This window comes from Choloepus didactylus, chromosome 13, assembly GCF_015220235.1.
Source record: "Choloepus didactylus isolate mChoDid1 chromosome 13, mChoDid1.pri, whole genome shotgun sequence".
Taxonomy (NCBI): domain Eukaryota; kingdom Metazoa; phylum Chordata; class Mammalia; order Pilosa; family Megalonychidae; genus Choloepus; species Choloepus didactylus.
In genome coordinates this window covers 59,873,733-59,886,671 of record NC_051319.1, presented here as the reverse complement: position 1 = coordinate 59,886,671, position 12,939 = coordinate 59,873,733, and the positions used below count along the sequence as shown (strand labels likewise).

Sequence of the window (12,939 nt, the reverse complement as noted above, 5' to 3'; positions counted from 1 at the left end):
TCTTTCCTTATTGTGGAATATAAGATATATAAAGAAATGTGATAACTTTTAAGGTACAATTTAATGAGTAGCTGTAGAGCAAATTTCAAAGAATATTATGGGTTACAGTTTCACCATTTTAGTTATTTTCTTCTAACTATTCAATACCTTAGCATCTAAAAATATATATTTATATAAAGATTAAGTATACATAATCCTTTCTTTTTTTTTATCTTCATTTTATTGAGATATATTCACATACCACACAGTCATACAAAACAAATCGTACTTTCGATTGTTTACAGTACCATTACATAGTTGTACATTCATCACCTAAATCAATCCCTGACACCTTCATTAGCACACACACAAAAATAACAAGAATAATAATTAGAGTGAAAAGGAGCAATTGAAGTAAAAAAGAACACTGGGTACCTTTGTCTGTTTGTTTCCTTCCCCTATTTTTCTACTCATCCATCCATAAACTAGACAAAGTGGAGTGTGGTCCTTATGGCTTTCCCAATCCCATTGTCACCCCTCATAAGCTACATTTTTATACAACTGTTTTCGAGATTCATGAGTTCTGGGTTGTAGTTTGATAGTTTCAGGTATCCACCACCAGCTACCCCAATTCTTTAGAACCTAAAAAGGGTTGTCTAAAGTGTGCATAAGAGTGCCCACCAGAGTGACCTCTCGGCTCCTTTTGGAATCTCTCTGCCACTGAAGCTTATTTCATTTCCTTTCACATCCCCCTTTTGGTCAAGAAGATGTTCTCCGTCCCACGATGCCAGGTCTACATTCCTCCCCGGGAGTCATATTCCACGTTGCCAGGGAGATTCACTCCCCTGGGTGTCTGATCCCACGTAGGGGGGAGGGCAGTGATTTCACCTTTCAAGTTGGCTTAGCCAGAGAGAGAGGGCCACATCTGAGCAACAAAGAGGCATTCGGGAGGAGGCTCTTAGGCACAACCATAGGGAGGCCTAGCCTCTCCTTTGCAGCAACTGTCTTCCCAAGGGTAAAACCTATGGTAGAGGGCTCAACCCATCAAACCACCAAACCCCTATGTCTGTGGTAATGTTAGCAACCATCGAGGTGGGGTAGGCCAATACCCCTGCATTCTCCACAGGCTCCTCAAGGGGGCACTACATCTTTTTTTCCTTGTTTTTCTTTTTTTTTTTTTTAACTTTCCCTTCTTTTTTAAATCAACTGTATGAGAAAAAAGTTAAAAAGAAAACAAACATACAATAAAAGAACATTTCAAAGAGACCATAACAAGGGAGTAAGAAAAAGACAACTAACCTAAGATAACTGCTTAACTTCCAACATGTTCCTACTTTACCCCAAGAAAGTTACCTAATACAGCAACATTTCTGTGAACTTGTTCCTACTATATCCATCAGAAATTAACAGACCATAGTCATTCCTGGGTATCCCCAGAACGTTAAATAGCTTATCTGTTCATCTTCGATTATTGTTCCCCCTTCCTTAATTGCTCTCTATTGCTAGTTTCCCTACATTCTACATTATAAACCATTTATTTTACATTTTTCAAAGTTCACATTAGTGGTAGCATATAATATTTCTCTTTTTGTGCCTGGCTTATTTCGCTCAGCATTATGTCTTCAAGGTTCATCCATGTTGTCATATGTTTCATGAGATCGTTCCTTCTTACTGCCGCGTAGTATTCCATCGTGTGTATATACCACATTTTATTTATCCACTCATCTGTTGAAGGACATTTGGGTTGTTTCCATCTCTTGGCAATTGTGAATAATGCTGCTATGAACATTGGCGTGCAGATATCTGTTCGTGTCACTGCTTTCCGATCTTCCGGGTATATACCGAGAAGTGCAATCGCTGGATCGAAGGGTAACTCTATATCTAGTTTTCTAAGGAACTGCCAGACTGACTTCCAGAGTGGCCGAACCATTATATAGTCCCACCAACAATGAATAAGAGTTCCAATTTCTCCACATCCCCTCCAGCATTTGTAGTTTCCTGTTTGTTTAATGGCAGCTATTCTAATCGGTGTTAGATGATATCTCATTGTGGTCTTAATTTGCATCTCTCTAATAGCTAGTGAAGCTGAACATTTTTTCATGTGTTTCTTGGCCATTTGTATTTCCTCTTCAGAGAACTGTCTTTTCATATCTTTTGCCTATTTTATAATTGGGCTGTCTGTACTACTGTCATTGAGTTGTAGGATTTCTTTATATATGCAAGATATCAGTCTTTTGTCGGATACATGGTTTCCAAAAATTTTTTCCCATTGAGTTGGCTGCCTCTTTACCTTTTTGAGAAATTCCTTTGAGGTGCAGAAACTTCTAAGCTTGAGGAGTTCCCATTTATCTATTTTTTCTTTTGTTGCTTGTGCTTTGGGTGTAAAGTCTAGGAAGTGGCCACCTAATACAAGGTCTTGAAGATGTTTTCCTACATTATCTTCTAGGAGTTTTATGGTACTTTCTTTTATATTGAGATCTTTGGTCCATTTTGAGTTAATTTTTGTGTAGGTGGTGAGGTAGGGGTCCTCTTTCATTCTTTTGGATATGGATATCCAACTCTCCCAGCCCCATTTGTTGAAAAGACCATTATGAATCAGTTCAGTGACTTCGGGGGCCTTATCAAAGATCAGTCGGCCATAGATCTGAGGGTCTATCTCTGAATTCTCAATTCGATTCCATGGATCTATATGTCTATCTTTATGTCAGTACCATGCTGTTTTGGCAACTGTGGCTTTATAATAAGCTTCAAAGTCAGGGAGTGTAAGTCCTCCCACTTCGTTTTTCTTTTTTAGAGTGTCTTTAGCAATTCGAGGCATCTTCCCTTTCCAAATAAATTTGATAACTAGCTTTTCCAAGTCTGCAAAGTAGGTTGTTGGAATTTTGATTGGGATTGCATTGAATCTGTAGATGAGTTTGGGTAGAATTGACATCTTAATGACATTTAGCCTTCCTACCCATGAACATGGAATATTTTTCCATCTTTTAAGGTCCCCTTCTATTTCTTTTAGTAGAGTTATGTAGTTTTCTTTGTATAGGTCTTTTACATCTTTGGTTAAGTTTATTCCTAGGTACTTGATTTTTTTAGTTGCTATTGAAAATGGTATCTTTTTCTTGAGTGTCTCTTCAGTTTGTTCATTTCTAGCATATAGAAACATTACTAACTTATGTGCATTAATCTTGTATCCCTCTACTTTGCTAAATTTGTTTATTAGCTCTAGTAGCTGTATCGTCGATTTCTCAGGGTTTTCTAGAGATAGGATCATATCATCTGCAAACAATGACAGTTTTACTTCTTCTTTTCCAATTTGGATGCCTTTTATTTCTTTATCTTGCTGGATTGCCCTAGCTAGCACTTCCAGCACAATGTTGAATAACAGTGGTGACAGCGGGCATCCTTGTCTTGTTCCTAATATTAGAGGGAAGGCTTTCAGTCTCTCACCATTGAGTACTATGCTGGCTGTGGGTTTTTCATATATGCTCTTTATCATGTTGAGGAAGTTTCCTTCAATTCCTACATTTTGAAGTGTTTTTATCAAAAAGGGATGTTGGATTTTGTCAAATGCTTTTTCAGCATCTATTGAGATGATCAATTGATTTTTCCCTTTTGACTTGTTAATGTGTTGTAATACATTGATTGATTTTCTTATGTTGAACCATCCTTGCATGCCTGGAATGAACCCCACTTGGTCATGGTGTATGATTTTTTTAATGTGTCTTTGGATTCGATTTGCAAGTATTTTGCTGAGGATTTTTGCATCTATATTCATTAGGGAGATTGGCCGGTAGTTTTCCTTTTTTGTAGCATCTTTGCCTGGTTTTGGTATTAGATTGATGTTAGCTTCATAAAATGAGTTAGGTAGTGTTCCATTTTCTTCAATGTTTTGAAAGAGTTTGAGTAAGATTGGTGTCAGTTCTTTCTGGAAAGTTTGGTAGAATTCCCCTGTGAAGCCATCTGGCCCTGGGCATTTATTTGTGGGAAGATTTTTGATAACTGATTGGATCTCTTTGCTTGTGATGGGTTGGTTGAGGTCTTCTATTTCTTCTCTGGTCAGTCTAGGTTGTTCATATGTTTCCAGGAAATTGTCCATTTCTTCTACATTATCCAGTTTGTTGCCATACAGTTGTTCATAATATCCTCTTATAATTTTTTTAATTTCTTCAGGATCTGCAGTTATGTCACCTTTTTCATTCATTATTTTGTTTATATGGGTCTTCTCTCTTTTTGATTTTGTCAGTCTAGCTAGGGGCTTGTCAATCTTGTTGATCTTCTCAAAGAACCAACTTTTGGTGATATTTATCCTCTCTATTGTTTTTTTGTTCTCTATGTCATTTATTTCTGCTTTAATCCTTGTTATTTCTTTTCTTGTACTTGGTTTAGGATTGGTTTGCCGTTCATTTTCTAGCTTCTTCAGTTGATCCATTAGTTCTTTGATTTTGGCTCTGTCTTCCTTTTTAATACATGTGTTTAGTGCTATAAATTTCCCCCTTAGCACTGCTTTTGCTGCATCCCATAGGTTTTGGTATGTTGTGTTCTCATTTTCATTCGTCTCTATATATTTAGCAATTTCTCTTGCTATTTCTTCGTTAACCCACTGATTGTTTAGGAGTGTGTTGTTTAACCTCCAGGTATTTGCGAATTTTCTAAGTCTCTGATGGTTATTGACTTCTAATTGTATTCCATTGTGGTCAGAGAATGTGCTTTGAATAATTTCAATCTTTTTAAATTTATTGAGGCTTGTTTTATGTCCCAGCATATGATCTATTCTGGAGAAAGTTCCATGAGCACTAGAAAAGTATGTGTATCCTGGTGATTTGGGATGTAATGTCCTGTATATGTCTGTTAAATCTAATTCATTTATCAGATTGTTTAGGTTTTCAATTTCCTTCTTGGTCTTCTGTCTGGTTGATCTATCTATAGGAGAGAGTGATGTGTTGAAGTCTCCCACAATTATTGTGGAAACATCAATTGCTTCCTTTAGTTTTGCCAGTGTTTCTCTCATGTATTTTGTGGCACCTTGATTGGGTGCATAGACATTTACGATTGTTATTTCTTCTTGTTGAATTGCCCCTTTTATTAGTATGTAGTGGCCTTCTTTGTCTCTCAAAACATCCCTGCATTTAAAGTCTATTTTATCTGAGATTAATATTGCTACACCTGCTTTCTTTTGGCTGTAGCTTGCATGAAATATTTTTTTCCATCCTTTCACTTTCAGTTTCTTTGTGTCCCTGTGTCTAAGATGAGTCTCTTGTATGGAACATATTGATGGTTCATTTTTTTGATCCATTCTGCGAATCTGTATCTTTTAATTGGGGAGTTTAATCCATTTACATTCAACGTTATAACTGTGAAGGCATTTCTTGAATCAGCCATCTTATCCTTTGGTTTATGTTTGTCATATTTTTCCCCTGTGTCTATTAATATCCTTTATTGTACCCATACCGAATCTCTTTAGTACTGAACCTTTCTCCAAGTCTCTCTGTCCTTTCTTTGTTTCTCTGTCTGTAGGGCTCCCTTTAGTATCTCCAGTAGGGCAGGTCTCTTGTTAGCAAATTCTCTCAGCATTTGTTTTTCTGTGAAAAATTTAAGCTCTCCCTCAAATTTGAAGGAGAGCTTTGCTGGATAAAGTATTCTTGGCTGGAAATTTTTCTCACTCAGAATTTTAAATATATCGTGCCACTGCCTTCTCGCCTCCATGGTGGCTGCTGAGTAGTCACTACTTAGTCTTATGCTGTTTCCTTTGTATGTGGTGAATTGCTTTTCTCTTGCTGCTTTCAGAACTTGCTCCTTCTCTTCTGTGTTTGACAGTGTGATCAGAATATGTCTCGGAGTGGGTTTATTTGGATTTATTCTATTTGGAGTTCGCTGAGCATTTATGATTTGTGTATTTATGTTGTTTAGAAGATTAGGGAAGTTTTCCCCAACAATTTCTTTGAATACTCTTCCTAGACCTTTACCCTTTTCTTCCCCTTCTGGAACACCAGTGAGTCTTATATTCAGATGTTTCATATCATCTATCATATCCCTGAGGTCCATTTCGATTTTTTCAATTTTTTTCCCCATTTTCTTTTATGCTTTCATTTTCCATTCTGTCATCTTCCAGGTCACTGATTCATTGTTCAACTTCCTCTAGTCTTGTACTATGAGTGTCCAGAATCTTTTTAATTTGGTCAACAGTTTCTTTAATTTCCATAAGATCATCCATTTTTTTATTTAGTCTTGCAATATCTTCTTTATGCTCTTCTAGGGTCTTCTTGATATCCTTTATATCCCGTACTATGGTCTCATTGTTCATCTTTAGTTCTTTGAGTAGCTGCTCTAGGTGCTGTGTCTCTTCTGATCTTTTGATTTGGGTGCTTGGGCTTGGGTTATCCATATCGTCTGGTTTTTTCATATGCTTTATGATTTTCTGTTGTTTTTGGCCTCTTGGCATTTGCTGAACTTGATAGGGTTCTTTTAGGATTTGTAGACCAATTGGAATCCTTATCTCTAATTTATCAGATCTACAGCTTCGTGGAGTACAGTTTCTCTAACTAACCAGCAGGTGGCATCCACGAGCCACCTGTTCTCCACAAGCCAGCTCTCCCCTGCTTAGCCTTTTTGGTGAGTGGGGGAGTGAGTCTTGTGGGGTCCAATTGGTGTACCAAGCTTGCGTGTGTAGTTGGTGTTGCCTGCCCTGTATATGGGGCGTGTTTCTGGGCAGTCAGGGAGCGTGGGTGGCTCTAACTATCAAGTCTCCCTGGTGATCCTAGAGTTTTAAAGCTGCTGCAATAGTCTAATCCTTCAGTTCAGTCCTGCCACAGTTTGTCTCTGCCACTGACCCACAAGTCCTTGGTATTGGCGTATGGCTCCTGAGACTTGCAAGTGGGCCCCTCTTCCAGGCTGTGCACCCTGGGTCCTCTGTTGAGGGATGACTGTGCTATGTCACAGGTGAGTGCCGTCCCCCCAGGGCAGTTCTGGGCTGCTGGGCTGTGTAGGGAGGCTCCCAGTCTGCTGAAATGATGGCTGAGTGGGGCTTTGTTAATTCACACTGCTCCACCTTCCCAACTCTGGGACAATAAGCTGAGGATGCAGGGAAGGCTAATGTCCACGCCTAGTTTTGTGGTGTGTGCCTGTTATTTGAAGCACTTCCGTCACACTGGGTTGTCTGGGGCAGCTCTGGGCTATGGGGTTGGCGATGGGCAGGAGTGTTTCCTGTCCACCAGGATGATGGCTGTGAGCGGACACCCTCCTTTTCTTGGGAAGTTGTGGTGTTTAGTGAATTTTCTCAGCCACTGGATTATTGCCTTTTGTCTCAGAGCTCTCTTAGTTCTGCTCTTGACTTGACCTGCCCAAATTGCAAGTCTTTGAAGCTTTCTGTATTGGGCTTCTTAGAGTAATTGTTTTAGAAAAAGAAAAAAGGATTAAAAAAAAAAAAGGGCCCTCCTCAGAGATCTAATGGGCTATTGAAATGCTAAGAGACAAAGCAATTAGGGCCATTAAGGAAAGGTCCACAGGGCAGAGAGATCAGCTTTTCTTCGGGATTTGCATATGCGCCTCAGGGCCTGAGCTCTGCCCTTCCCCTTTCTATGTTCACCAGAACTCCAAAAATCCTCTGCTTTTATTTTGGAGTTTTTCGTGTTGTTTTTTTCTATGCCTGTCTCCTCTCTGCTGGGCTGGCTGCTCTTAGATTCTCTGGTGTCTGGTCTCAGTCTAACTGTGGTTGGAGTTTGGATCAGGAGAATGAGTTTCTGATAAGGGCTGCCACTGCAGTTCTCCCTTCTCCTTCCCGGAGCTGACAGCCCCTCCTCCCACGGGACTGAGCCTGGCAGGGAGGGGTGTGGGTCCCCTGGCCACAGAAACTTACAGATTTCACTGATCTCAGCAGTTCCACGTTTTCATGAGTGTTGTATGAAGTATGCCCAAAGTCCGATTGCTCTGTGGTGTCCAGTCCACGCAGTTCCTGGCTTTCTACCTACTTTCCTGGAGGAGTAACTAAAACATACAGCTCACCAGTCCGCCATCTTGCCCCGCCTCCCTAATTCAGTTTTATTGAGATATATTCACGTACCTTACAGTCATCCACAGTGTACAATCAATTGTTCACAGTACCATCATATAGTTGTACATTCATCACCACAATAAATTTTGAACATTTTCATTGCTCCAAAAACAAGTAATAAAAATAAGAATAAAAATTAAAATAAAAAAGAACAACCCAAACATCCCATCCCCTCCATCCCCTCCCATTATTCATTTAATTTTTGTCCCTATTTTTCTTCTCATTTGTCCATACACTGCTTTCCTTGATGATCTTGGCAGTTTTGAGGAAAACTGTTAGGTATTTTGTATACTTTCTCAATTGGAATTTGTCTGATCTTCTTCTCATGATTAGTCTGGGGTTATAGATTTGGGAAGAAGATCACACAGTGTGGCAAGCCATGGCCTGAGCAAAACAGGCCTGCAGATCTTTGGTGCACAGCAGTCTGCATGACCTAGGCAGCTAAATGTTTAACCTATTGTCTTTGTAAGCCACTAAGGAGAAAAAGGGTAAACTGATCTTCAAATGTAACTTTATGGGAAGCAGGCAGGAAGTGAGAGACTCTTAGTCTCACAAAAAAAGCAAAATGTAATTGTTCAAGTGTTATTCTAGTCCTTCCTGCACCACCCCTCAGGTCAGAGTGACCTGTTCCTGCATCTATGCTCCCACCACCCTTAGGAATGTCTTTGTCTAAAAACCATATAAAAGGTCTTGCTTTCTCTGAATCGAGCAGCTGATTTTCCCTGCGGAAGCAGTACCTGCCTGGCAAGAGAAAAGCCGTTTAAATTCTGCCTCCCTGTGAGTAATCCCTAAATAAAGTTCATGTTTCAGCAGATGCGGGGTGTTTTCTTTGGTCTTTTGACTGGTAAAGCCCCCTCGGGCTGTGACACATAGGTAAAGTGATTTTTCATCACATCATATCAAGGCTACATTCTACCAATGAACTTGATCACCCTTCATATTGACCTTCATCACCTGGCTGAGGTAGTGTTTCTCAGGTTTCTCCAATTTGAAGTTACTCCCCTCCCTCCAACCCTCCCGCCCTTCTCACAGCTGCCCTTTCCATACTGTACTCTTTGAAAACAAATTATGCACAGCCCATACTTAAAGGGTGGGGAATTATGCTCCTTCCTTGAGGGTAGCATATTTACATAGATTATTTGGAATTCTTCTGCACTTCACATTAGTCTCTTCTCCCTCATTTATTTATTGATTCAATCATTTGTTATATAAGTTTGGGCATATGGATTTTTGTTTTATGCTTTGTCTTATCATCCAATACTACTTTATTTATTTTGTTGCTCAAATTATCCCAGCTTTCACCATTTGGCCAACTTTCAGTTGATTCCTGGGTCCCTTTTGCTTTTTTAAATTTTATTCTAGTAACATATATATAACCTAAAATTTCTCCTTTTAACCACATTCAAGTATATAATTCAGTGCTTTTAATTACATTCACACTGTTATGCTACCATCACAATCATCCATTACCAAAAATTTTCCATCACCCCAAACAGGCCATTTAAACAGTAACCAGCCGTGTACCAATTAAGCATTAACTCCACATTCTCTATCCCCACTCTGGCTCCTGGTAACCTGTATTCTAGTTGCTTATTCTAAGTATTTCATATCAGTGAGATCATACAATATTTGTCCTTTTGTGTCTAGCTTATTTCATTAAACATGATGCCTTCAAGTTTCGTCCATGTTGATGCATATATCGGAACTTCATTTCTTTTTAAGGCTGAGTAATATCCCTTTGTATCTATATATATACCACAATTTGCTTATCCATTCATTGATTTATGGACACTTGGGTTGCTTCCATCTTTTGGCAATTGTGAACAATGCCACTATGAAAATTGGTGTGGAAACATCTGTTGTACTTTAAGTTGTTAAGGATATATACCTAGAAATGAGATTATCAGGCCATACGATAATTCTATACTTAACGTTCTGAGGAACCACCAAACCATCTTCCACAGTGGCTGCACCATTTTTCATTCCCACCAACAACGAATGAGTGATTCTGTTTCTCCACATCTACTCAATACTTATTTTACAATTCTTTACTAGTAGCCATACTAGTGAGTATAAAATGGTATTTCACTGTCGTTTTGATTTTTGTTTCCATAATGGTTAATGATGTTGAGCATTTTTTCATTTATTATGGGGACATCTGTATATCCTCTTTGAAGAAATGCCTATTCAAGTCTTGTGCCCATTGAGTTGTTTGCCTTTTCATTGTTGAGTTGTAGGATTTCTTTTTATACCCTGAGTATTAAATACTTTTCAGATATATTGTTTCCAACTATTCTCTCCCAATCTTTAGAGTGTGTTTTTACTTTCACAATGAAGTCCTTTGAGGCCCACAAGTTTTCAGTTTTGATTAAGTCCTATTTATCTATTTCTTTCTTATGTTGCTCATGCTTTTGGTGTAAAGTCTAAAAAACCATTGTGTAACACAATATTCTAAAGATGCTTCCCTATCGTTTCTTCTAGGAATTTTATAATTTTTGCTCTTATATTTGGGTCTCATCCATTTTGTGTTAACTTTAGTGTATGATGTGAAGTAGGGATCCACCTTCATTCCTTTGCATATGGATATCTAGTTTCCTAGCACCATTTGTTGAAGATACTATTCTTTCCTAATTGAGTGGACATGTCACACTTTTCAAAAAAGGGAGTTATGTGAGGGTTTATTTCTGGAGTCTCAATTCAATATCTTTGGTCTATTTTTCTTGGTGCCAGTAAGATGCAGTTATGATTACAGTGTTTTAAAAATAAGTTTGAGACTTAACTAACAATCCGCCAGAGTGCATCCCGCAGGACAGCTCAGGCAGAGGAAGCGTGGGCCCTAGCGCGGGCACCAGTGGCCACTTTCCTGCCCAATGTGCTTGAGGACGCTACGAAAAGACAGAATGGCCACCCCGCCCAAGAGAAGTTGTCCATCTTCTGCGACCATCTCTGAGGAGACCCGCATCAAGAAAATCTCCATCGAAGGGAACATTGCTGCAGGGAAGTCAACATTTGTGAATATCCTCAAACAAGTCTGTGAACCTGTTGCGGGATGTTGCAGTGTTCAATGTATTCAAGATGAATTTGAGTATTCTCAGAAAAGTGGTGGGAATGTACTTCAGATGATGCGTTAGAAACCCGAGCGATGGTCTTTTACTTTCCAGTCATATGCATGCCTCAGCTGAATATGAGCTCAGCTTGCCTCTCTCAACTGCAAAGTCAAAGATGCAGAAAAACCTGTATTATTTTTTGAACGATCTGTGTATGGTGACAGGTATATTTTTGCATCTAATTTGTATGAATCTAACTGCATGAATGAAACAGAGTGGACAATTTATCAAGACTGGCATGACTGGATGAATAACCAATTTGGCCAAAGCCTTTAACTGAATGGAATTATCTATCTCCGAGCTACTCCAGAGAAATGCTTGAATAGAACGTATTTACGAGGAAGAAATGAAGAACAAGGCATTCCTCTTCAATATTTAGAGAAGCTTCACTATAAGCATGAAAACTGGCTACTGCATAGAATGTTGAAAACCAACTTTGATTATCTGCAAGGGGTAACTGTATTAAAACTGGATGTTAAGGAAGACTTTAAAGACAAACATGAAAGTCTGGTTGAAAAGATCAAAGAATTTTTGAGCACTTGGTGATCTTGCTGAGGACTACAGGCAGCCACATGGTTCCAGAAACTTCAGCTTTGTGTATCTATGAATATACAAGTCTCTCTGGAATGCCAAGTGTTTAACCATTTTTATTGAAAGAGAAAAAAAAATTTTTTTTAGATAAAACTTATACAAAAATTTACTGGTAACTTAAATGTTACATGGCAAATGGTAATGTGTCCTATATAGATTAGTGCAGCTCTTAAAAAATGAAAAGTGGAATTTAAGGAATTCCTAGAATAAGGATTCTGAGATTTTATTATAAATGCTTTTGATCAAGTGTCTGTCTTTCTACCTTAATTTATGTTGAAGATAAGACCAGGTTTAGTATGTAATCACTTCACTGAAATTTATTAATGTGTTTATGACACAGTTACAGAGGGACAGGTTAGACTTTGTTCCCAGTTTGGTGGTGAAATAATCTGTCTTATAAGACAATCTTTTCTCTGCCTTTGTTTCTTCATCTGTGATATGGGTGAGATTTCTTTCAGCCTTTTGCATGGGATTTTGGCCAAGTAAAGAGGAAATGTTTCTGTATTGAAAAGGTAGCTAAAAGTTATTACATGAGTATAAAGATTCAATTTACCTTGAATTTAAAATACCTACATGCTTTCTCCCTTCTCTGGCCATTCTTTTCAGATGCAAAATGATTATTGCAGTTAAAAGATTTGTTTAAATTGTGATTGTCCTTCAGTCATTTAAGGTGGTTATATAGTTTTACCTAAATTTCTTCCCGTTTTTATAGATAATGTTAGTGAAACATAATGAGAGATTAGGTTTTCCATTTTCTCTATTGTCCTGCACTGGGAATAAGTAGTCTATCTTTATAGTAGATTTTACTAGTTTTTCTTCTTAACAGTTTGTTTGGTCCCAGTTCTTATTTCCTGCTTCATATTGCTTTCTATATTGTCTGGATTAATTAGGCAGCCTGTTATTTAATTTATTTTTTTATTTTTTAATTTTTTTAATATTCATTTTATTGAGATATATTCACATACCACGCAGTCATACAAAACAAACCATACATTCGATTGTTCACAGTACCATTACATAGTTGTACATTCATCACCTAAATCAATCCCTGACAACTTCATTACCACACACACAAAAACAGCAAGAATAATAATTAAAGTGAAAAAGAGCAATTAAAGTAAAAAAGAACACTGGGTGCCTTTGTCTGTTTGTTTCCTTCCCCTATTTTTCTACTCATCCATCCATAGACTAGACAAAGGGAAGTGTGGTTCTTATGGCTTT

At 38.2% G+C, this 12,939-nt stretch overlaps 1 pseudogene; it reads left to right on the top strand.

Annotated features, from left to right (window-relative positions):
* The first annotated feature begins 10,920 nt into the window (after positions 1–10,920).
* LOC119507718 lies at positions 10,921–11,673 on the top strand (annotated as a pseudogene).
* Positions 11,674–12,939: the final 1,266 nt, after the last annotated feature.